The sequence below is a fragment of the Crinia signifera genome, chromosome 2, assembly GCF_055691185.1.
Source record: "Crinia signifera chromosome 2, ASM5569118v1, whole genome shotgun sequence".
Classification (NCBI taxonomy): Eukaryota; Metazoa; Chordata; class Amphibia; order Anura; family Myobatrachidae; genus Crinia; species Crinia signifera.
The window spans coordinates 262,246,212-262,270,750 of record NC_139218.1 but is presented as its reverse complement, the minus strand read 5'-3'; the positions used below and the strand labels follow the sequence as shown (position 1 = coordinate 262,270,750).

The 24,539-nt window shown below is 40.0% G+C and overlaps 1 protein-coding gene and 1 long non-coding RNA gene across 2 annotated transcripts in view; one reads left to right on the top strand and one right to left on the bottom strand.

Moving 5' to 3' along the window:
- The window catches only part of LOC146060779 (uncharacterized), a 182,419-nt gene that overhangs the window by 100,825 nt on the left and 57,055 nt on the right, over positions 1-24,539 (bottom strand). The gene's annotated exons all lie outside the window — the stretch shown is intronic.
- Positions 9,429-24,539, top strand: part of LOC146060778 (uncharacterized) — a 68,278-nt gene continuing 53,167 nt past the window's right edge. The window contains exon 1 of the long non-coding RNA XR_014470480.1: positions 9,429-9,809. This is a non-coding gene — a long non-coding RNA (uncharacterized LOC146060778). The remainder of the gene's footprint in view (positions 9,810-24,539) is intronic.

Below are 24,539 nucleotides of genomic sequence, written 5' to 3'. Positions count from 1 at the left end.
ATATCAGCATACTCCTTTACTACCCTTTAATGCAGGGGTCTTCAACCCATGGCCCGCGGGCCACGAGTGGCCCGCAGAGATGATCTCAGTGGCCCCCTGCCCACCAGCCCACCATGCACAGGATTTTTTTTTTTAAGTAAAAGAAAACGCTGCTGAGGGAGGCAGCGTAATGGAGTGCGGCATTACTGGGGGCATTGTGTGTGAGGGGCACTGCTGGGGCATTGTGTGTGAGGGGCACTTCTGGGGCATTGTGTGTGAGGGGCACTTCTGGGGCATTGTGTGTGAGGGGCACTGCTGGGGCATTGTGTGTGAGGGGCACTGCTGGGGCATTGTGTGTGAGGGGCACTGCTGGGGCATTGTGTGTGAGGGGCACTGCTGGGGCATTGTGTGTGAGGGGCACTGCTGGGGCATCATATGTATAAGCAGGAGTACTGCTGGCATTATGGTCTGTGGCATAATGGGCATCAGTGTGGGGTATAATGTGCAATGGCCATAATTTTTGTGTGGATTAATGTGTAATGGGCATCACGGTGTGCGGCATAATGTGTAATATGTATTATGGATAAACAGTGTATATTGATTTAAGTAGCCTTTCATTGTTTGGGTTCGATCTGTGAGGCGTACTAGGTCACTGTGTGGGCCTTTATGTTTATATGTCACTGTGCAGCCTTCAGTCAACTTAAGCGTGTGAGGACAACGACCATTCCTGCTGTAACCAATGTCTGGTCATGCAGGTTGCAAAAGAGGTGTCAGGTAATTGTTTTCCTGCTAGTCCACACTCTTTATAATTAGGCCACACCCCTTTTTGGGGAGCGCGCCTACGGCGCGTGCAATTTATTAATTATAATTATATTTATAATAATTATATATGGGGGGGGGGGGCACATATTTTACTGTTTGCACTAGAACCCAAATTGGCTGCTGATAACTATTGGGGTATGTGTGTGTGTGTGTGTGTGGGGGGGGTTATGTGCTGAGTATGGGCGGCTGTGCCAACTATCTATGAAGGACTGCGCTGACGTTATAGGGGAGCTGTGATTCTATGAGGCTGTCCGAAATACCGCAGTAGAGTATAGTGGCCCTCGGGCTTCACTGGATTTTTTTAGGTGGCCCACACTGTCTTAAAGGTTGAAGACCCCTGCTTTAATGCTTTTCAGCAGCAGTTTATTTGAGGCTGTGATCTGCCTTTTCTCTGTTTTAGTACAAGGCATGCAATACTCCATCACGTTTCACTTTTAAACAGACTTTAGTGTAAAGTTGCAATCAGCATGGTATTTTACCTGCATGCTTCATACTGTATATTATGGTTTATCTGTACTGCTTCCTCTTTTCAATTTGATCAGTCTACTAAATTTTTACAACTGTCTGGATATTTTTGCAGTACAGTATTACATTGTGTTTTAAGTTATATACTAGAAATCATAACTATTTTTCTTGTTAACTGTAATGCACCTTTCACAAATATATACTGTATATATATATATATATATATATATATATATATATATATACACACATATATATATATATATATATATATATATATATATATATATATATATATATGCCTGGTAGAAATACTCCATCAATACCATTTATGTGTAGTAGTACCAACCTCTCTTTACTGTAGCTTGGTTTAGTATTAGTGTGTTCCAGGCTGCACTTTCTTGTCAAAAGAAACATCACTGTGTTTGCAGATAACAGCATTCTTCTTAGAGAAAGTATTTCACACACAAAAAAAAACATAGGTCAAAATATTATAGTTAGTCTGTAGTTGCTGTGTATTTTCCTCTATGTCTACGTGATTCTCCTAGTAAATCAATAGATTCTGCACAAACAGAACTTTAAAAAAAAAAAAACATTACTGGTTACAAGTTAATGTGAATTAAATGTCTTGTTTGCCAATAAATTCATTATAGAATTTTATATATTAATAATATGGAACTAGTGAAAATATCTTGTAGGTACATGTTTCCTGGCTGATAGTTACTACAGTTATTTTATTTGACGTTAATGCAATTTTTCAATTTTTAGTCTCCTAGGCTGGTAAAGATAAAAGGCCTGGAGGGTGAACATTTATTTTATTTATCATAGCGTATTTTAAGAAATTTTCCCTGGAAGCTGTAAAGGTTGATTGACCCTTGGCAATAAGTATGATGAAGGTAAAGGGGCATACACACGCAGCGATTTCAGCCCCATCTCTAAGGGATCTGACTTGATTGCTTAGGAATGGTGCACGGATAGCTCCATGTGTATGCCCCCCAGCGATGACGATAGGCGGTCCTGACGTGTCTTTTCTGCTAAGTATGCAGCATTTTGCCTATTAGCATTGGGAAAATGCTGCTCTGCACAGAAAGCTCATCACATATCACATCGCAGGTGTACAACGATGGGCGCTGATAGGTCCACGCTTAAGCATCAGCTCCTCTGACGCCCCTTGTGTACGGGGCTTGAGAGTCTGTATTTATGATAGTCCTAAATCCTGTGTAAACCATTAAAAAAAAAATGGAAATATTTACAAAATGAAAGTCTGCACATGTAAAAATAGCAATAAGCAATGTTATAAATAATGGACATATTTAAAAGGAAACGGAATCTATTAGACCACACTTAGGTCGACAGTCATTAGGTTACGCTCTATTTTTCTCCCTTCATATGTAACTAGAAATGATAATTAAGGTACCATTTTAAATATTAAGTTCCCTACTTCTAATGAATTGTTAATTTAGAATTGCTCATTGTATTGTTTGTTTAAAAATCAAACTTGGAAATTGACCTTTGGCCCATTCACATGCCAAATTTATCGCATGGGCCACCTAGTCCACGAGCAGTGGACGTGAGTTTGATGATGGGACTAACCAGAGATTATGCTGGCAAGTAGCCTGAACACAGGTGTTGGCTATTATTGTTATGTCAGTGGGCACCCAACCCTTTAAAGAAGCTTGTTTTTTATGGTGGAATAGGCTCTTGAGGAAAGTGGGTTACCACCAAAACAGTTCGGACATGGGAACTCCCAGCGTTTCATGGTTCTTTCCTTGCAAATGCTAGGTGTTCCCATGTAAATGGCGGCGTGATGGGGGCGGGCGGCTGATGTCACATGATGTCAGCCGCCCGCCCAGTCTTTGGCCGGAAGCCTGCAAATATAAGACTTATATTTGCGAACCCTGGAGAAATCATTTCTCCAGCAGCAGGCACATGCAGGGGGATGTGTTTTCATGTTTGCATGGGTGTGAGGGGATACCGGGGTGGTGGAGGAGGGTATGCGGCAGGGCGGCAGGGCAACAAATGCTCAGGATGCTGACTGTATAATAGTAGAAAACGTAGGGGTTTATTAAATAAATATAATAGTGCTATGGTATTTGCACTAGGGTGCTTTTACCCATAGGAACCTATCAAATGTTGGCTATCAACTTACTTAGAAATATTTTAATTTGGTTAGTTTGTATTGCTTATACTTTCAGAATATTTGTGTTAGTAGCACTAAACAATAAAGCATTTAAGTCTGGGACTATGTAAAAACCGGACCCGGACTAGACCCCGGACCGCCGGACATCAAAATCTGCAGTCCAGAGCTTGTAATGTCCGATTCGGGGGGTGTCTTGTCCGGGGGGTCCCTGTGATAGCTTTCACCAGGGACATGGGGAAGGGGAGATTACAGCCTCCCCGTTAGGTCTGGACTGTTCATGTTTTTGCTACATGTCCGGGCCATAAAGGGAGGCTTTATTCTCCCCCTCCTATTATCCCTGGTGATAGGTGTCACCTGAAGCTGGACACCCCCGGACCAGACGCTCCAAGCTCCAAAATGCAGAGTTTGATGTCTGGTCCAGCGGTCGGGCGGTCTTGTCCTGGTCTGGTTTTTACCCGTACCCTTTAAGTCTTGACATACATACAATAAGCAGGAGTTTTTTTCACTAAGCTTTTCAATAATATAAGTATACACATACTGTATATGTATATACTGTTATATAGTCTGAGTTTTGAAAAAAAAAAAAAAAAATAGAAATAAGAGGGGGAAAAACTCCCATCATTCAAAGAATCACAGAGCTGGCTGCCTGCAGTTCAGATTCCCTCTTCTCCACATTGCTCTGCGGATGTTGCTGACAGAGATCAGATACTACCTACTGTGCATAATTTAACAACATCAGATGAAGCCAAAGCAACTGTGTATTCAAAAAGCATTTCCAAGGAAAATATGGCTTTATTAACTATGTATCTGTGGCAGAAAATATATGTTGTATATTTGACTGTAATTATAGATTAGATTATATCTGAAGAGATATAAAAAGGTTTTAACAATTCTTATTTGATTTATGGGTCCTGTATCACTATAGGGGTCCTTAGATTCATCTGTACTTTACATAATGAAAAATAAAATGCAACGCTAGAGTTCATGTTACAAGTGGTTTACTATTGTGATGGAATTCTACATAATTAGAGGGCGTGGAACACAAGTTCTCGGCTCTGGACAGCTACATTATATTCTATTATTGGAAATTAATAGATAAACTGTAACTGTATTGTGAAGACTCAAACACTGTGATATAATGGTAAAGTGATTTTATGGGGAAAATGTACTAAGAAATATGAATACGGCTGATGCCCACATGGATTTTTTACATCAGAAGGGGGTCGATTCTACGGGTCAAGTTAGGTAAGTATAAGGGCCTGAAAAAGTGAAAGTGGAGAGTGATAAACAGCCAGCCAATCAGCTCCTACCTGTCATTTTTCAAACCCAGCCTGTAACATGGCAAATAGGAGCTGATTGGCTGGCTGTTTTTCACTCCCCATTTTATCACTTTTTGAAGCTTGATACATCTGGCCCCTTGTATGTATGGGCCCGATCAGCCCGGGCATGGACCCTGGGGAAGTGGGGACCACCCTAATAAAGGGGTCCTCCCCTCCAGGATTAACCCTGCCTGGGCTGAAGGGCAGTGGGCACCGGGCTGATAGCCTTTGTGTAAAGAGAAGAAGAATTAGCTATTGGGTTATGCTGTGGAACTATGAGTCCCAGCAAGCCTGGCACGCATACTGGGACTTGGAGAACCACAAGTCCCAGCATGCAAGCCATTAATGGGCAGGGTGGGACTCTTAGTTGCACAGCAGAACCAATAGCCAAATTAAATCACAGACACACCAGTAAAGTAAAAGTTTATTACATATACCCCATACATACTGATACTTACCATACCTACACTATCTTGACACAAAGTATCTGTCCCCTTGTCCAGTAGATGATCAATGTTTAGGTACCTGCAGAAGGAAACTATACTTACAAGCTCCTCCGGCGAAGATCATGTCCTCTTCGGTCCCTGTAGGCATCCACGTACAGTACTTGCCAAGAAAAAAGACACAAGTACCTGATGCCCGATGTAATATTTACCTTTGCCACTTGTCATCCCGCTAGGTGGCCAATCAGGAGCCGAGTTTCGGAAAGATACCAGTACAAATATATTATGCCCAGACCAGAGTATGTTGTTGCTGCCAACCAACCAGCTACTAACTGACAGGATTTGATTGGTATTTTATCTCTTTCTGCTTTATAACTCTCCAAGGCCTAGTATATCTGCCCCAATTACATAGGCAGTTGCAGTAGCCGGCAGCTGTGTTGAGAGGCAGGAGAGGGTGCCATTTAGGGATCCTGTCTGCGGGATGGCTGTGTCATTCAGGACCTCTTAGGCAGACATCAGTGCGGGAGTAGGAGGGACGGGCAGTATTGGGGTCCTACATCCCAAGTGCCAGAGAGTCCGAAAGCCCCACCCCCACTACCCGCACATGCACCCGTCCCCACTACACAATGCTGACATTACTGCAATTACTGCAAGGTCGATAGGGGTCTAGGTTGACATGGCACAAGGTCGACAGGTGTCTAGGGCGACACATGGGTTAGGTCGACATGGGTTAGGTCGACAGTCAAAAGGTCAACATGGGGTTTTTCACAGTTTTTTTTACCTGAATGTCGACACAGTCAATATGGACAATGTTTTAAGTGCACCGTGTCCCCACGCATGGCTCGCTGCACTCGCCATGCTTCGGGCTCGGTGCCTCGCTGGGCTGGGCACACTATTTTATTCTCCCACCACGCCCTAGTGGATGGTAGGACATGAAATACCACATGTCATGTCAACTCAAAAAACAGTGAAAAACCCCATGTTGACCTTTTGTCTGTCGACCCAACCCATGTCAACCTAACGCATGTGTCAACCTAGATACCTGTCGACCTTGACTCATGTCGACCTCGACAACTGTCGACCTTGAGCCATGCCAACCTAGACCCCTGTCGACCTTGCAGTATGTCGACCCAATGGTGTCGACCTAATGACTGTCGACCACCATTAGGTTGACCAACCGACCATATCTCCTTAAACCTTTGACAAAATCTAATCAGATTTTAGGTCTCACATTAAATTAGAGTGTAAAAGTCAAATATCCTATTAATATAGAAAAGTATCCCACCCCACCTTCTGAAATGGAATCACCTCACATAAGCCACGCCTCTAGAAATACACCAGAAGTGAATGATGAATGACAAGTCATATCAGGGCACTGCAGTTTTTGTATACTTTCCCCAGAGCAAAGTGAGCACAGAAAAATAAAACATTTTAAGCTTTATAGAGCAAATATACTTTTCTGCAATTGTATTTTTCTGAAAAGTGACAGGTCTTTAAAATAAATGCAAAGGACTTGTCCAACTCTTAATACATTCCCTCTCAGCATAACTTGCATACAAGGACTCTGAAACAGTTAACTCACTTGGGTTCATGCAAGGACTAGACTATTACATGGCTGCGCTGTAACACAGTCATTAACAGTGCTGCTGCACAGTGCTAGGTTTATTTACAGCAATGTCCCTATCTGTGTGGCATTATATAATCTCTTTGGGTTTATATGAGAATCTTTCTAATGTTCAGATTCCTCCAATGTTCAAAAACATGTTGGTAGGATGATTGGCCGCTGACCACAAAACAAACTATAATGTTTATGCGCTTGTGTCGCAGAAACTTTAGACTGTAAGCACAAGGGAGGGAGGGTTTGATGATCTGAATGATAAATCATTATATGTCCAGTTCTGAGCAATATGGTGATTCTATATATAGAGTACATAAATGATAATAAAGTAATATGCTTTTATCTATGTTGACAAAGGCAGGACTAACAGCGGTGCTAGGGGGCACCAGCCAAAATCTTGTCTAGAGCATCAAATTGGTTAGGGATGGCTCTGCCCACCGTATCAGCAGTTTAATCAGGAATTAGGCACCCCTCCCCCTTCCTGGGCATGACACCCCTCAGATGGGGAAGGATGGGAACGAGCATTACAAGCTCCGGAATGTCAGGAATTGCAGGGAACAGGTCCAGTCTGGCGGTCCGGGGATGGACTGTTCTGGTTTTTACCTAATCCGGTTTAATCATGCTAATGTGTACATTTATGTATGCTGTAAATAGAATATAGATTGTATTTTGGTTACATGAATCACCCAGATAAAGGGTCAGATGCACTAAGCTTCAAAAGTGATAAAATGGAGAGTAACAAACAGCCAGCCAATCAGCTCCTACCTGTCATGTCAGAGACTGGGTTTGAAAAAAATGTCAGGCATGAGCTGATTGGTTGGTTGTTTGTCACTCTCCATTTTATCACTTTTGAAGCTTAGTGTATCTGGTCCTTAGTGAGTATGAAAAGTTCACACCCAGAGATGCTAATTATTTGCAGTACAGTTTTTCTTTCTGGTGTCCTTTGGAAACCAAAAACACCTTCGATGACTTTGGAGTGCTACATAAAAATTGTTCTTAACAACTAAGCAGTTGCAAAAGAGAATGGAATTTCCTGGATGGATTTACTTAAGAGTTAAATCAATTATTAAGTGAAACCTTAATGTACATTAACTGTTTTTTTTATATCTGAAATTGACACTTTTTTGCCAGTAGATGGCAGTCAAGTCCTTATAACTATGTTAAAAGTAAACACTACCAAGGAAAAGTACTCCCTGTTAACTACTACTACAAATATAAAGGGAGCTCCCAATTTATTTTTAACCAAGCCTTGATGTTAATAATTGTGTATTACTAAAACGCCTATATTGTAACATGCTCATAGCTTTCACTGTGCCATTCAATATTTTGAGCTCTATCTTAACTGAGTTGTGTGAATAGGTTATTGCTAACTAGACTAGCTGCAGAGGTGAGGGGTCATGGGTTAGGACATGGGTATTACAAAGCAGCTCATTTTTAAACCGGCAAAAAAACCAACCTGCACAGATGTTCACACAGATAATGCACTGCTTCCAGCCTTGTGTGGGGTGGCTGCATAATGTGTAGGACAGTACAGAAGCCAAATATCTTTATGCTATTGAGATGACAACATTAACCCTTTGAGTGCCAAGTAAATAGGTGTGAAAATTGCCAAGCAAACATTTTTAGTCATCCTAATGACCTGTAATGTTTACCTTATGTAGGAAATATAATCTTTTTTAGCAACAGTCACATCAGTCCCTGCCCCAGTGGAGCTTACACTTACACACTATATTCCCTACCACATGTACATGCACACAACATTCTAGGGTTAATTTGGGAGCCAATTAGCCTTCCAGTATATTTTGAGATTGTGGGAGGAAAACCACACGCAAGTACAGGGAGAATATACAAACTCCACTCAGTTAGGGCCATGGTGGGAATCGAACCCATGACCTCAGTGCTGTGAGGCAGTAATACTAACCATTACACCATCCATACTTTTTCAGTGTACACTTGTTAACTGAATACATTTAGGTACATATACAGTAATTTAGAAAAGGACACATTTATTCATGACCCCAATGAAAGTCAGAGGCAGAGCTCATACCATGTCAGGGGGCTTATTACAGGGTATGGGTAAAATCCGGAATCGGATAAGATGCCGGACTGGACATGAAACTCTGCATTCCGGAGCTTGTAGTATCCGGTCTGGGGGTGTCCTGTCCGGGGGTGCTCCATCTGATGGGGCTGCTCTCGCACCTGTCACCTGGGAGAGGAGAGGGGGGAGAATACAGCCTCACCGCATGGTCCGGGGGTGTAATAAAAACTGGAACGGTCCAGACCACACAGGGAGGCTGTAATCTCCCCTTCCCCATGTCCCTGGTGTGAGCAATCACAGGCATCCCCCCGGACAAGACACCCATGGGACACCCCTCGGACCAGACACTATAAGCTCCGGAATGCAGAGTTTGATGTCTGGTCCGGCGTTCCGGTGTCTTATCCGGGTCCGGTTTTTACTTAGTCCCCTTATTACATCACATATTTAGGGTTAGCAATCTACGGAGACTACATTCCAGCTAAGATTCCCAGGACTGTAAATGGCTTCTCTGTTTTGGTAATTCTCCTTTAAGAAAGAAAGTATTCCCTATGAATATTTAATGCACTTTGCCTGCATTATCCACATGACGTGGGTTGGAGCCTCACTTAGACTAGGAGATCTGAAAGGTGCTGGAGAGAAGCAGCAACACTATAAACGCACTAAACTACCTTGTGATAGCAAGCCCTGAGCGGAGCTGCAAACATTTGCTCTGACAATAGGAGATGACAAATAAGGCAGCATCGGTGCAGGGGATGAGTGGGGTAGTTTGTTCATTTCCATGACAATGCTGGGAACACAGTTGGACGCTACATGTCTATACCTGATGCTCTCCTCTTGTGGAATGAGCCCGGCTAGCTCAGAGCCTATAAGTGTGTAGTCCTTGTGTGGGTATACTGTGCTTAGAGGTTTGGTTTTTTTTTTTGTTTTTCCTCTTAGCTCAGACTGATTTCCCAGTATGTGTACCCAGAAGAACTGCACCTTCAGGGTAAGTCAAATCTTGTTTTAGAGAACAGGGTTGTACAATGATATGGTGATTATTTCCCAGAATACATTCCCTGCAGTCTATAAGTATATTGCTGAAGATGTTAGCTGGTGCTTATAGGTGATACCCTGACTCTGCATGTTTGGGAGATGGGTGGGACATGTACTGCAGCCATACCTTACTGTGGGTCTGTGTGGTAACCATGTATGCTGCAACGTTAGAAAAAAACTATTCTCTGCTTACTAATTGGACACCTTTCTGTGTGAGATTGCGGTGCACCAGCTCCTTCACACTGTGAGAACTTAATCATTGTTAGTTTTCATGCTTAGGAAAGTGAGTAAAATTACAATGACTCACTTGCAGGGCTTTCAGACAAAAGGGGACATTTACTAAGATGGGAGTTGTATTTCACATGGGATGTTGCTATGGGCAACCAATCAGATACTATCTGTTATCTTCTAGAAGGTGCTAAATAAGTAGATTCTGATTGGTTGCCCATAGCAACATCCCATGTAAGATAGAACTCCCATCTTAGTAAATTTCCCACAAAGTGTCATTGCAGACATTACCCCTTGTTACACTGGTTATTTCCCACCACTCCATCTTTACGGATCTGTCAGTCTATAAACTTCCATATACCTCTTTCTGGTTCTTTCAGTTTATATACACACACACACACACACACACACACACACTAAAAAATAACATAAATTAGCTGATGTTTTTGTTATTTTTTCATATTTAATTGTAATGATTAACAGTAGCAAATACATTGATTTAATATAATAAGATCAATCTTTATTTTAGTAAATACCTTAAATAGAAATTCATATACATAATTCTCAGGTGTATATCATACAGGCAAAGTATGCAGAAGCCTAGTGCAACATAGTTCCACTTTGTAATATATTAAGTGTGTGTGTGTGTGTGTGTGTGTATGTGTGTGTGTGTATGTATGTATGTCTGTTTGTGTGTGTGTATGTATGTATGTATGTATGTGTGTATGTAAGTGTGTGTGTGTGTCTGTTTGTGTGTGAGTGTGTATCTATCTATCTATCTATCTATCTATCTATCTATCTATCTATCTATCTATATATATATATATATATATATATATATATATATATAAAAATAAACACACATACTATTGCACCACACTCGCCCTTCCTAGGAATGGGATGCACACCTGCACCCGCCATGCCAAGGTTGTTGTGTAGTGTTCTGTGACCACATTGCTTAAATACATTTTAAAAAAAACTGGTGAGAGCTGATGTTTAGATATCTATATTTATCAGTAAAATATATCTATATAATATAAATAGGTTGCATGGTAAATGAGCTTGTAGAAATCACGATACAGAACTTATTAATCCTCAGTGCCCAGGGCAGCAACGAGTCCACATGCCACCATCATATATTACAATACCCCCTCCCCTGTTGTCATGTGACTGTGTATTGCCCAGAAAGGATAGGCAATGACTAATGTTCTGGCACAAGGCGAGGTACATTTTCCAAATGTTTACATGGTAAGCAGATTCCACACTTTTACTACTGCCATTTTCTGCCGATTCAGCTGTTTCCTCCCACTCAACTGACTAGTACTTGTTTTACATTTTCCACTAAGAACACTTCCAATGCAGAAATATCACAGTATATTCTGTTCATAGGTTTTCATTTCTTAGTATAATTGACACTAATGTGAAAACCAACATTTACAAAATACAGTGATTCACATTAATACAGGCATTACATGCTGTTACTGGCTGACAATTTCTATTTTTCTTTAAGTTTTAGGGGTATATTTACTAAGCCATACATTTTCAAAACCTCTTGGCACGAGTCCTGGTAGGATGGATGAAAAATAATGGACAATGAGGTGAACTAACCATATTACACCTTTTTCTGTTGGTTCAAATGGTGTTTTGCTGTATTGCATGATTTAGTTTGAAATCTGGGAATGGTATTTGTAAGATGACCTACAGTATATACTACTGTACCTTTTAGGCTATGGCTTCCGGTATAATCAATAATACCATTAAGATTACAGATCCAACACACACTTCTCTTCATACAATTAACCAGTTAATTTAAGAGTTCTGGGAAAAGAATTGAAGGCTGCAGTAAACTGAACAAGCAACATGTTAAAAGTGTGCATGAGGAGGGAGAAAGCACTGTCCGCTCACACTGAATGATGTCATGATTTGCTTTCTTCAGACATACAGTGGGACGGCCTATTAATATATTTGGGTTGTATCAATAAGCTTTATTAGTAATCACAAATGTTGTTTTATTCACATTTAAAATTTTTTAAACTTGTTCAATTATTTATCAACTGTTACATGTGTCTTTATTTCTTCATTGCTTTTTTTAATAGAGTAGGCATTTGTTATGTTTTTTTATTTTTGTATTTCTGTCAGAAGATATATTACAGCAAATTTGTATCATAATAAAATCCAAGTAAGTTCATGTGATTCTACCTTTCATAATTTAGTTTAACCATAATAAATTCACTTTAACATCATCATCAAACTATAATCTACATTTCAAAATTTCCATTTGCACAAAGAAAATGTTTGAAATGGACCTAATTCAGACAAATGGATGTTGTGAACGTTGAATACTTCTGGTAATATGTCAGATGTACCATAACCTATAGAAACCCATGATATTACAGCTTTCATTCTGCATACACTGCTTAAAATAAAAGATGTATTCTGATTGAGTAATATGTGCACATTGCAACATAATAATGAAAAAAAAAAAAAACGCCGTGCCACTAAATTTACATGTAATTTCTTTTTTATAAAATATTATATAATTGATTTAAGCAAACAAACGTAAATATGCTCTATTTCTATTACATTTCATATTGCATGACATAGACTATAAATAATTACCTCACAATACTTTATTTCTTAAAGACCAGAGAATTATGAATGCATAACTGAATTGTTAGTAATTTGAATGTGAAGAACTTTAGTGGGAAGCAGAAGATCCCTATGTACTGTGTTCATTCTATGAGTCATTGATTTTATCCCTTTGCAGCCAAACAGCCTATAGCACATTTATGTGTAAACCTCTGGCTTGATGATGGGGAAAATGTCACAAAACTTCTATTTCCTTGGGCTTGGGGTGGAATATTTATACAAGCGAGGTAACAGTAGCTGTGGATGTTTGCAGAGAATGTTTGCATGAAGAGAAATCTAATTATTCTCGGTGGTGAAGGATACCTGGTACAGTGGCCACATTGTGCCGAATAGAATCACTCTGTTGTCTAAGTGCTCTAAGACAATACCCGCGATATGTGTGAGCTGGCCTCTGTTCAGTAGATGATGCAAAGATGTTTAATAATCACCCCAGTTCAGGGACTCGGATACACTTTTTTTAGTCGGTTCGTGTAACGTTAACCCTTTGAGTGCCAACATCTCTGTGAGATCCACACATCCACTAAAAATGCCAGTGTCGCTCACATTTGTTATATAAATTCAAATTAAAAAAAGATGATATTTCCTATATAAGGTAACATTACAGGTCATTATGATGAATAAAAATGTTTGCTTGGCAATTTCCACACCTATTTTGACAAATTCACTTGGCACTCAATGGGTTTTAATATTTGTTTTAGAAGCTTGTCCAACATCATTTTAAACTGTCCTACTACTAAATTGTAGTTGATTTCTAAAACTCTTACACTATTCTTTTAATGTACAGTATATATATATATATATATATATATACATATATATATATATATATATATATATACATATATATTTCCCTCCATTAAAGAATAATCCCAACAATAATTTTGGCTATTATTATTATTATTATTATTATATAGTAATATGTTATAAAATGTATTATACAATGTGAATATTATTTACAGTTTCTTATATAGCGCAGTTTACAGTTGGAAATAGCTGTGAGAAAACAGAATTGGGTAATAACAGGTAATCACAGAGGTAGGGAGTCCCTGCTTACAATCTATAGACATGTAGTACTGTATGTTTATAAATAGCATTTAATGTTTTTTTTTTTTTTTTTGGGGGGGGGGGGGTGAAGGGGGGTTGGATCACACTTTTGTCACCCAACGGCTTTTCATCCTTGCCTACTATATGTGCCTGATAAGGTGGCATGCCGCTAAGTAACAAACAAAACAATAAAACCCCAGAGTAAGCCCTCATGTATCTTGCTGACTGAAATATATGAAGAACGGAACTTCAAGTTATAATGCATAATCAGTGAGTTTATGTGTGCAAATTAGCAACATTTCAGATCAGTTTGATCTTTTAGCACTGTTTAGTAGAGGATCACACTGATCAATTTACTGTTTAAAAGTTACAGCCTGCAGTACCATTCCTAGTGCCTGCACTTCTCTGTCCGTATTGTACAGGACGGCCATAACAAAACTTTCCCTATTAAGAGCTGTCTGTAGCTTCATCTAAAAATCAGACTAGAACATGGTCTGAACATGAGCAGGATACAGTGAAAATATTTTTGTAGGTAATAGGGCAGATAGGGCTGGACAATGTGAAAACCACCCGGAAATGGCCAGACAAATGAATAACAATACTAAAGTGTAATGGAAGATTACCTTTATTGTGTTACCCTAATAATAATGTTGCTAGTATAAAATTACTGTCTTTTTGATATATGTAGAAAGATATGTATGTGTGTGTATGTAGATATGTATGTGTGTACATGTAGATATGTGTCTGTGGGTATGTAGATATGTGAGTGTGTATGTAGATATGTGAATGTTTTTGTAGATATGTGTGTGTGTGTGTGTGTGTGTGTATTTATGTATATATATAAATGAATCCAAAACTGACAGCACTCCCAACTTTCAAACAAGAAAAGAGGAAAAGTACTCACTTAATTAAAACTTAACGTTTAATTTTTAGTCATAAATTAGTTTTTTAGTAAATTTGGACATGACATAAAACATGCATGACACACATAACATATACACACAATTCCTTCTGGTGGGTACTAGTGCATAGGTATACTGTCCCGTTCCCCTTTATCCCATGTTTACACAGCACTCCCAACTTTACAAGCAGCAGGCCCCGGTTCCTTCTCACCATATTCACATGCACAATTCCAATGAAAAACCAGCCCTTTCAGAGGCAAAAGTATACACCAAACCCGTATTGAAAAAGTGACAGCTGTAGTTTTTAGTGTCCGACGAAGGGGCGAACGCCCTGAAACATTGCTTGTCACTTTTTCAATGCATTTTTGGTGTATACTTTTGCTCGTTATTCGATGGAATTGTGTTTGTATGCGTAGCCCAGCCAGAAACATATGTTGGTTTAAACGCATCTAAATTTCACCACATAACGAAGTCTCCTTAGTGCCAGTTTATTTCCAGAAAGTATTCACAGCACTTCACTTTTTTCACATTTTGATATGTTACAGCCTTATTCCAAAATGGCGTAAAATAATTTTTCCTTCAAAATTCTACACACATAATGACAACATGTTAAAAGTTTTTGGGAGATTTTTTAAAATATATAAAAAACGAATAAATTACATGTACATAAGTATTCACAGCCTCTGCCATAAGGCTCAAAATTGAGCTCCAGTGCAACCTCTTTCCACTGATCATCCTTGAGATGTTCCTACAGCTTAATTAGAGTCCTCCTGTGGTAAATTCAGTTGATTCAGTTTGGAACCATCAGGACTCTTCCTAGACCTGGGCAGTCATCTAAACTGAGCAATTGGGCGAGAAGGGTCCAAGTCAGGGAGGTGACCAACAACCCAATGGTAACTCTGTCAGAGCTACAGCATTCCTCTGTGAACAGAGGAGAAACGTCCATAAGTACAACCATCTCTGCAGCAATCCACCAATCAGGCTTGTATGAGAGTGGCCAAATGGAAAACACTCCTTAGTAAAAAGCACATGGCAGCCCTCCTGGAGGGAAGGCTGTACCTGAAGGACTCTCTGTACCTGTACCTGAAGGACTCTCAGACCATGAGAAACAAAATTCTATGATCTGATGAGCCAAAGATTGAACTCTTTGGTGTGAATACCAGGCGTCATGTTTGGAGGAAACTAGGCACCGCTCAGCACCAGGCCAATACCATTCCTACAGTGAAGCATGGTGGTGTCATGTTTTTCAGCAGCAGGAACTGGGAGAGTAGTCAGGATAGAGGAAAGAGATAAATGCAGCAATGTACAGAGACATCCTGGATGAAAACCTGCTTCAGAGCGTTCTTGACCTGAGACTGGGGTGACGATTCATCCTTTAGCAGGACAACTACCCTAAAGACACAGCCAAGATATCAAAGGAATGGCTTCAGACCAACTCTGTAAATGTTCTTGAGTGGTCCAGCCAGAACCCAGACTTGAACCCGATTGAACACCTCTGAGATCTGAAAATGGTTGTGCACCGACGCTTCCCATCCAACCTGATGGAGCTTGAGAGGTGCTGCAAAGAGGAATGGGCGAAACTGCCCAAAGTTATGTGTGCCAAGCTTGTGACATCATATTCAAAAAGACTTGAGGCTGCCAAAGGTGCATCAACAAACTATATATACATATATGTTACACAAAATACACCATGTACACATGCTGTATATATAAACAAATATTACTTGCCCAGGTGTCCAGGTGTTTCTGTGAAGTAAAAGCAGAGTAACATGGATGGCACACTGGTCTCAACAACAAATATTTGTTTCAATAAAATAACAACCTTGTTGCAGACTTTTTTTTTGGTGACCCTTTTTGCCAGCATATGATCAAACTATGCACCTCAATTTTTGACCATGTTTGCCCCAGCCACGCCACATTACAACTGATGTTGGGACAGCATGACTGATATGAGACACAGTGACAGAAGCACTAAGCTTCAAAAGTGATAAAATGGAGAGTGATAAGCATCCAGCCAATCAGCTCCTACCTGCCTTGTTACAGACATGTTTGAAAAATGTCAGACAGGAGCTGATTGGCTAGCTGTTTATCACTCTCCATTTTATCATTTTTGAAGCTTAGTGCATGTGGCCCACAGTCTTAGAGGGATGAAGCAGTGGTCTGCCTGCTCTGGCCTTACTTGGAATTAGAATGAAATATAGAACACTACATGTGTTTGAGTTCTTGTTACCTTACTTATTGAACCACCTTTATAAATATCCATATATGATGGTGGTGTTTTTTTTAGGGAGAAATCATGAGGTATATTGAATCACCATAAATTCAGGATTTTTTGGTTTTAAGCCTAGTAATCAGCTTGGTCTATGGGAGCAAGAATAGGGAGGAAACAGCTAATATGATAATCAGTTATCTTTCTGTTTCCCCTGAACACAAACACTGATACATTTTATAGGAGACAGCTATGTGGGTGCTTGGGCTCCCCAGTATCTGTTCTGCCACTGCCACTATCCCTGTTTATATAATGGTGTGTACACACTGTGCAATTTGGGCTATCAATTTTGACTACTCTAGTCAAAATCGATTGCAAGTTAGTGTAAATCGAACCGTGTTTTGCCATACCTAATTCGATCCTGATGCACGGCCCTAGAAAGTAAAGTAGAGATAGGCTGTGCAGCACATTCTATTTATACTATCTCTGAATGAGAGCCATGCTCCTCAATGCAGCATGGCCCCTCCCACCATGTCAGCTGATGGCAGCACCCCGCTGGGTACCGGAGGCCGCCAATATTGACCCGTGTGTAAAGACACATAAGACCATAAGACACTTTTCAATCATATTGGGGAGATATTTTTGTATACTAGGTACTTGTTTCCTAGCACGGCGCCACCAATTTCAATTGTATGACATCGGGTTGGAAAAATCGGTCGCATTGCATCGCATGCGATGCGACCGATTCGACCCAATTTTTAATTGTACAGCCACCCTGATGGCTGATTACAATGTTAAATGCCCCCCCCCCCCCAGACCCAATTTTTAATTGTGTACCCACCCTGATGGGTAATTACTATGTCAAATGCCCCCCATTGTTAATGCCACGCCACGATCAAGGCCAACCTGAAGCGTGGCGAGCGCAGCGAGCCAACCCTCCAACCTTTTCATACCCCCACTATCCACGTCGGCACGTAGTTGACTTTATATAGTGTGGCGAGCGCAGCGAGCCACCGAGACCGAAGCGTGGCGAGCGGACGTGTAATACGTGTGAAGTAATGTGCGTCCCCTCGCGGGGCTCACTGCGCTCGCCACCCTTTGGGTTGACGTTGATCGTGGCGTTGCGTTAACAATGGGGGGGCATTTGACATAATAATTAACCATCAGGGTGGGTATACAATTAAAGATCGGGTCTGGGGGGCATTTAACATTGGGTACAATGTAAAATCGGGTCTCAGGGACCATTTAACATTGGCACCAATGTAAAAATTGGGTCGTCACGTTGCATCGCATCGCATGCCATTATAATGGCATGCAATGCAACCGATTTTTTAATTGTACAAAAACGTCTTTGAAGCCCGAAAATCGGGTCGGTCGGGTTTAATCGGGTCCCATCGCATACCTTAAATTATGGTATGCGATGGGACCCGACGGGCCCGACGGGCGCCGTGCTAGGAAACAAGTATCGTATACTATGATAAATCATCAATATTTATGCTGCATTCACTCCTACTATAGAACCACGGTTTGCCTGAAAAACATGAACTGTTGATAGATCTTCAGGACAGGTTTGGCCACCCCTGCACTATAGGGTAGCTGTAAATGGTCCCAGACTCCTTAAAGTCTTTTCATGCTTTATAGTAAGTATTGTGCTTGTTAATAAAACAAAATTCATAAAGTTAAAGTGAATTGGCAGAAAAATGCAATTTTAATGTAAACAATAAACAGAACACAGAAGGTCCATGGGCTACGATTGGACTTTTGTGAGCTACTTATCTTATCACTCAAAATTTAGAAAGTGTTGCATTCTCTGCCCCAAAAAAAAAAAATCTGAATTTTAGTATTGTCTATGGCTCTTGCACAGATAGGAAAACCTATCAATATTTCCCACCAAAGAGACCAGAGACGTGGACAACATTGAAGTCCAAAATTATTTTCCAGAAGAAAATGAGTTACTAAATTTCAAGGGGTGTGTGTGGGGAGAGAGGGGAGGGGGGAGTGTCTGGTGACTGCATACAACTGAGTAATATAATTAGAGGAGCCCTGGCAGCTAAGTCTGATTTTAATTTAGCTGTATACATGCACACCTAAAAATGTGTTATCATCTTGTGCTTCATGCTACACATGAAGTGTATACATGATATGCACCTACTCTTCAAACGTCTCTCTAGCAATGGAATGCGGACCGCAGTGAGTTTGACTTATCGTACACAATCAGATGCCGGTCCATGGATTAACCAATAGTAGCATGTGTGAAACCAGATGACTCACAGAATGATGTCTCATTTTTTGACATGGTCTGTCTGGCCATGTTCACTGGGGTTTTTACTTGAACAGCGGCAAGAATGTAAAATGTTTAAAATGATCCAATGGTTTTTTTCAGGCAGAAACAGTTTATTTAAAAAAAAAAAAAAAAATTGATGTTCAGTTTCAGTCTGGTTGCTTACATTTTAAATTGTAAACATCAAATTTGAGCCAGTCATATAAATCTAAACAGTGAATGCAGTGAGGTTCTCCTGTTCTGGGTGCCTCCCTTGCCTTTTGTGGTCCAGTGTAATTTATAACACATTGAGATGACTTTAGGGACACACACACATACAAACATTCTTCATTATGCATTTTGAATAGCTTCATTACTTTTTTAGTACTGTGATCGTAAAGCACATATATACGGTATTTCAGATTAAAAATATAGTTCTTTGAATGAAATGCAAAAGCAGTTATATATTTTTTATACTGTGCATGCTGCAGTAATATTAATGGCCCCCATACATTACTGCAACTTCTCAGAGCGGAGAAGCCACAGCAGATCCCCCTTAAGCTGCCCAGGGCCTTCCCGAGAGGCAGTATCGCATGCAATATATCGCATGCAATCCTGCTACATGTGATATATCATATGTTATCCCATTCTATGGTGTCAGGAGGCTGTCCAAGTCAGCGCTCGGACGTGCAAGCCGATCCGATCTCTGTCTCTGATCTGATGAGCATGGGACTGCGCACCGGATCAGATCTAATGTCAAACACATTCGATTTGGCCACTTTTCACCTGATTTCTCAGCCCGATCCGTTGGAATCGGGTGAAAAATGGCCAAATTGCACCAGTGTATGGCCAGCTTTACATTTAATCATCAAGCAAAAGATTCCTATACATTGTGATATCTACAATGGTATTTTATGAGGATGCTGCACTACAGTCAATGTTTAACTGATGTATGAATGGCCAACTGGACAAATGATGTCGCAGGGGCCTATGCTTAGGGGTGTGGTCAGTCTCCATAACGGATGTGTCTAGCTGTCACAGAGGCTTGGCTAGCCAGAGTGCATTGTCTGGGTCCCTTTATAAATATGCTCCATGAAAGATAATTTACTAGATTAATGCACTGTTGAAAGTACACCATAGGCCTGTGCAGTATTTTGTATCATTCTAGTGCACAGTCTGGAACCTGATCCCTAGGTGATAGGCCCTCAGGCAGTGAAGATCATGGGGGTTTGGTCTGCACCCCTGTGAGTCATATTGGAATCATTTTTAGACAAAAAGAATAAGAAAGTCCCAAGGTGCAATCTAAGAGTCCTTGCAGCACCAATATTGATGAAGGATCACTGGAAGACCTCCTTTGTTGAACTCACGAAGAAAGAACAATATTGATGGCGCTTGACTCAGTGACATAGGTGGTGATAGATGTTAGAAGTGAAAAAATAAAAAACAATGTGTAAGATTTTTACAATAATTGCAGAAATGTGAAAAAAGGGTGAAGGGAGAGTGGTTGGTATCGTACCAAACTCACAGAATAAAACGTGAGATCCCGTGTATAAAGGTTTCTTTTAAGGGAACACCTTCTGTGTTGAACTCAAAGAGGGTGTCAAATAACAGCTTACCGTAGGTGTGTGAACTCCTATAGCGGTTTCTTTACATACGACACACTGTACAAGACATGTACTTATAACATAGGATAAGTTATACACACGCATGACGTTTTAAAATTAGTGGCATAAATGCATACCCTATTACTAGCAGTGTTTGATCTAAACAATTCTGTAATCAATGGTAAAAACGTTGTACATAAAATTATATAATAACAGTATTATATGATTATATGATAACAATATTGTTTAGAATAAACACTGCTAGAAATATTATATGTAATTAAGCCACTAATTTTAAAACTTCATGCGTGTGTATAACTTATCCTATGTTATAAGAACATGTCTTTTTTATAACACAGTAAAACACTTTTGAAAAAACCATTGAGGTCCTCTTACATTCTTTCACCACTATCACCATCTGACTACCAACAACGTCACTTTTCAGCAGCTACACATAACCAAATGAAGCGCAGCAACACCCACTAGACTATAGACAGAGGCTGAGCGCAGCACAAACCAAATATTGCTAATTATACAAACCAAAAGGAGCCAGCCATCCGTTAGTGCGGCAGCTAGCCCAAACAAAGATTCAGTGCGCAGGTAAACCCCATTAACCCATTATCACACATATCATAATACTGTTAACATCATATTAGTAATAATAATATCAACGTAAGTAAGATTTATACATTTATAGTACTTTATTCCAGAAACGTTGTTGTCAGGTGCACAAATCCTTATGCTTAGACCCTAATGATAGTTTAGAAATTTAGAAGAGAAATTGTAGTTTGCAGGAATCTATGTACTTCAAAAAACATTGATGTAGGGAACAGGACATGATGGGTCTTGAGCAAACATTCGGATTACCACTGGAACAAGATCAAGTTTGCTTGTTTCTACAAAGAAGAGTAGTGCTGAGTATCAGCCATGTTGTCAGTTAAGCCTACCCCCAGGCATATATTTCAGAAGAAACTGATGTTAAATCCAACCCTAGTCTTGGAGAATTAAGAAGAGCACATCACTTTCTAAACACCTAGGAAAAGACACTGGCATAAATCTATCCTAATTGATTTTTTTTACTAAACTGTTAACAATAACATAATTTGGAACAATGCAATGAAGTAATAAGAAAAATATAACAGCATATAAAGCCTTGCACAAACTAAGCATAACTATTGGCTCAAACGGTATGAAAGGAAAAGAACAGATGTTGACCATTGTTTGGTCTCCTGGATAGGGAAGACCGAGAAAATCATGTGATTTCTTTAGAAGTTTATATCTGTGACTTCAGCTCCCTTGGCCCACCTAGCAGAGATAAATAGTGGTGTTATCTAAAGCTACTCTGGGCACACAAACCATCATAAACCAACTGAACTAGCAAGATATAGAATGGGTAGTGCAGGTACTGTACTTCTGCAATGTGGATATTGTATTCCTTACAATAGTCCCGGCCAACCTGTGGCTCTCAGCTGTTGTGACACTAAACATTTCAGCATGTACTGCCACACCTTTATTACCGTATTTTTCGCTACATAAGACACACCTAGTTTTTAGAGGAGGAAAACAGGAAAAAAAATCTGAACCATATAGTGTAATTGTGGGGTGTGGACTGTATTGTCGACACCACTTAGGTCAACAGTCATTAAGTCGACACTGTTGGGTCGACAGTTGGCAAGGTCGACAGGTGTCTATGTCGACATGGGTGAAGGTTGACAGGTATATAGGACAAGGTCAACGATGTGTCAACATAGACCCGAATCGACCTTGTCTCATGTCGTCATTAACACCTGTCGACCTTCACCCATGTCGACCTAAACATCTGTCGGCCTCGCCACCTATCGACCCAACAGTGTCGACCTAATGACTGTCGACCTAAGTGGTGTCGACAATACGACCGTATCCCGTAGAATGTCTACTAGGAAACGCCACCTACTACGAACTCTTCTCCAATCAGCGTGGCGATAACACAGCCAGCAACAGCACTCACTCCTCGCTTGCAGCCTTCCCTCTATGATCTCCTCCTTCTTGGCCGGGATCCGCTTCTCCACGCTGCCACCATTGAATTGTAAGTTTCCTGCCTGGACCTGCTCTCCTTCCATGCAGTCCCTGCTTTCTGATCTGGCTGCAGGCTTCCCCACTGCATCATTAAGGTCCCCAATGTGCACTCTTTTTTAAGTATTCGCTCCATAAGACACACACACTTCCCCCCCCCCACACTTTTTTGGGGGAAAAAGTGCGTCTTATAGAGCGAAAAATATGATATTTCCAAAAACGAGGCTTTTGAAAATCAGTTGTTCTCCGACAATGAAAAACTGAAACTCAATGAGCTGTGAGTTTTTAGGTTACCAGACATATTTGTATCTTTAACAATATCAAACTTCACAAAAGCATTATGAAACAATTAATATTTTGTGTGCTCATTAAGGATGATATGGTAACCAAATGGTGTCTCAATCAGCCAAGGATCGGTATTGTGAATTAGCCATAAAAGTTAAATATAGTAATGATGGCAATTTCTTTTGTTAAAAGACAATATCTGAATTTGTGTTTAAAAGAGTTACGAAAAATAGAAATGGTTCTATATCCCATGTGCTTGAATAGTGTCAATAGGTCTAAAGGTGAAACGGTGCCAACCAGTCCGAATTGTGTCTGATACTAAGCTCACTTTAAGAGCAAGAAAGGTCCAATGCTAGAGGACGAAGAGAATTGTTCTAGATATTTCACCTGTAGAATGCAATGCTTTACATTCTTTGATAAGGGACAAATATCTGATTTTTGTTTTTGGTCTTAGTGAAGCATTTATTATGGATATGGTGGAAGAAGAAAGTCAAATCTGTTAGTAGCCCAGCAATATCACATTCCCCACACATTATTGTACACATTATGTCTTATTCATCACAGAATATTAATGTGGCATAATATTGGACTACATTAATATTCTATGACGTATTCTGTTTGGACTAATGCTAAAGTTTCTCATTTATAAAAGGAGTATATGTTGGATATTCCGTCTCAGGGGGAATTATGACATAACACAACGTACAGTTGGGAATATCCACATATGTATTTATCATTTTTATGCAATTACAAATAGAGAGTGCTAGAATTATTTTATGAAGTACTCCCATAATGTAAATATAAGATGTGGTATATTGTACTTTGATAAATTATGCCGATTAAGCTATCATTGAGCACATTGACAGATATAGAATTTGGGAATCCAATTTATGTTTTATCTCTTAACTTGAATAATCTGTCTAGACCACATGGAATTGAAGATCTATATATAGGTAAACGATTTAGACACATTAGACACAACAATGACTACTACTAGTAACTTATCAAATACCTTATATGACTAATTATAGGTTATCAATTGGTTTGGTTGGATGAAACTTGACATAATGTGAAACAATCTACTCCGACTTCCATTAGGAAGGAATTACAGTATGCTATTAAATACTTAGGGGCAGATTTATTAAGCTAGGTGAATTGATAAACTGTCTGATTTTTATCACCGGCCAATCAGCTCCTACCTGTGAAGTTACAGGCTTGGTTTGAAAAATGACAGGTGGGAACTGATTGGCCGGTGATAAAAACCAGACACTTTGGGGGAAATTTACTAATATGAATTAGTAAAAAATAGGTGTATACGTAGGCAGAAATACACCTATTTTTTACACATTCGTATTTTCGGGATTTACTATCCCGGAAATACGGCAATTCGTATTCCTAAAGATGGCACATTCGTATTTGTATTTACAAATACGAATGTCTACACCATCGA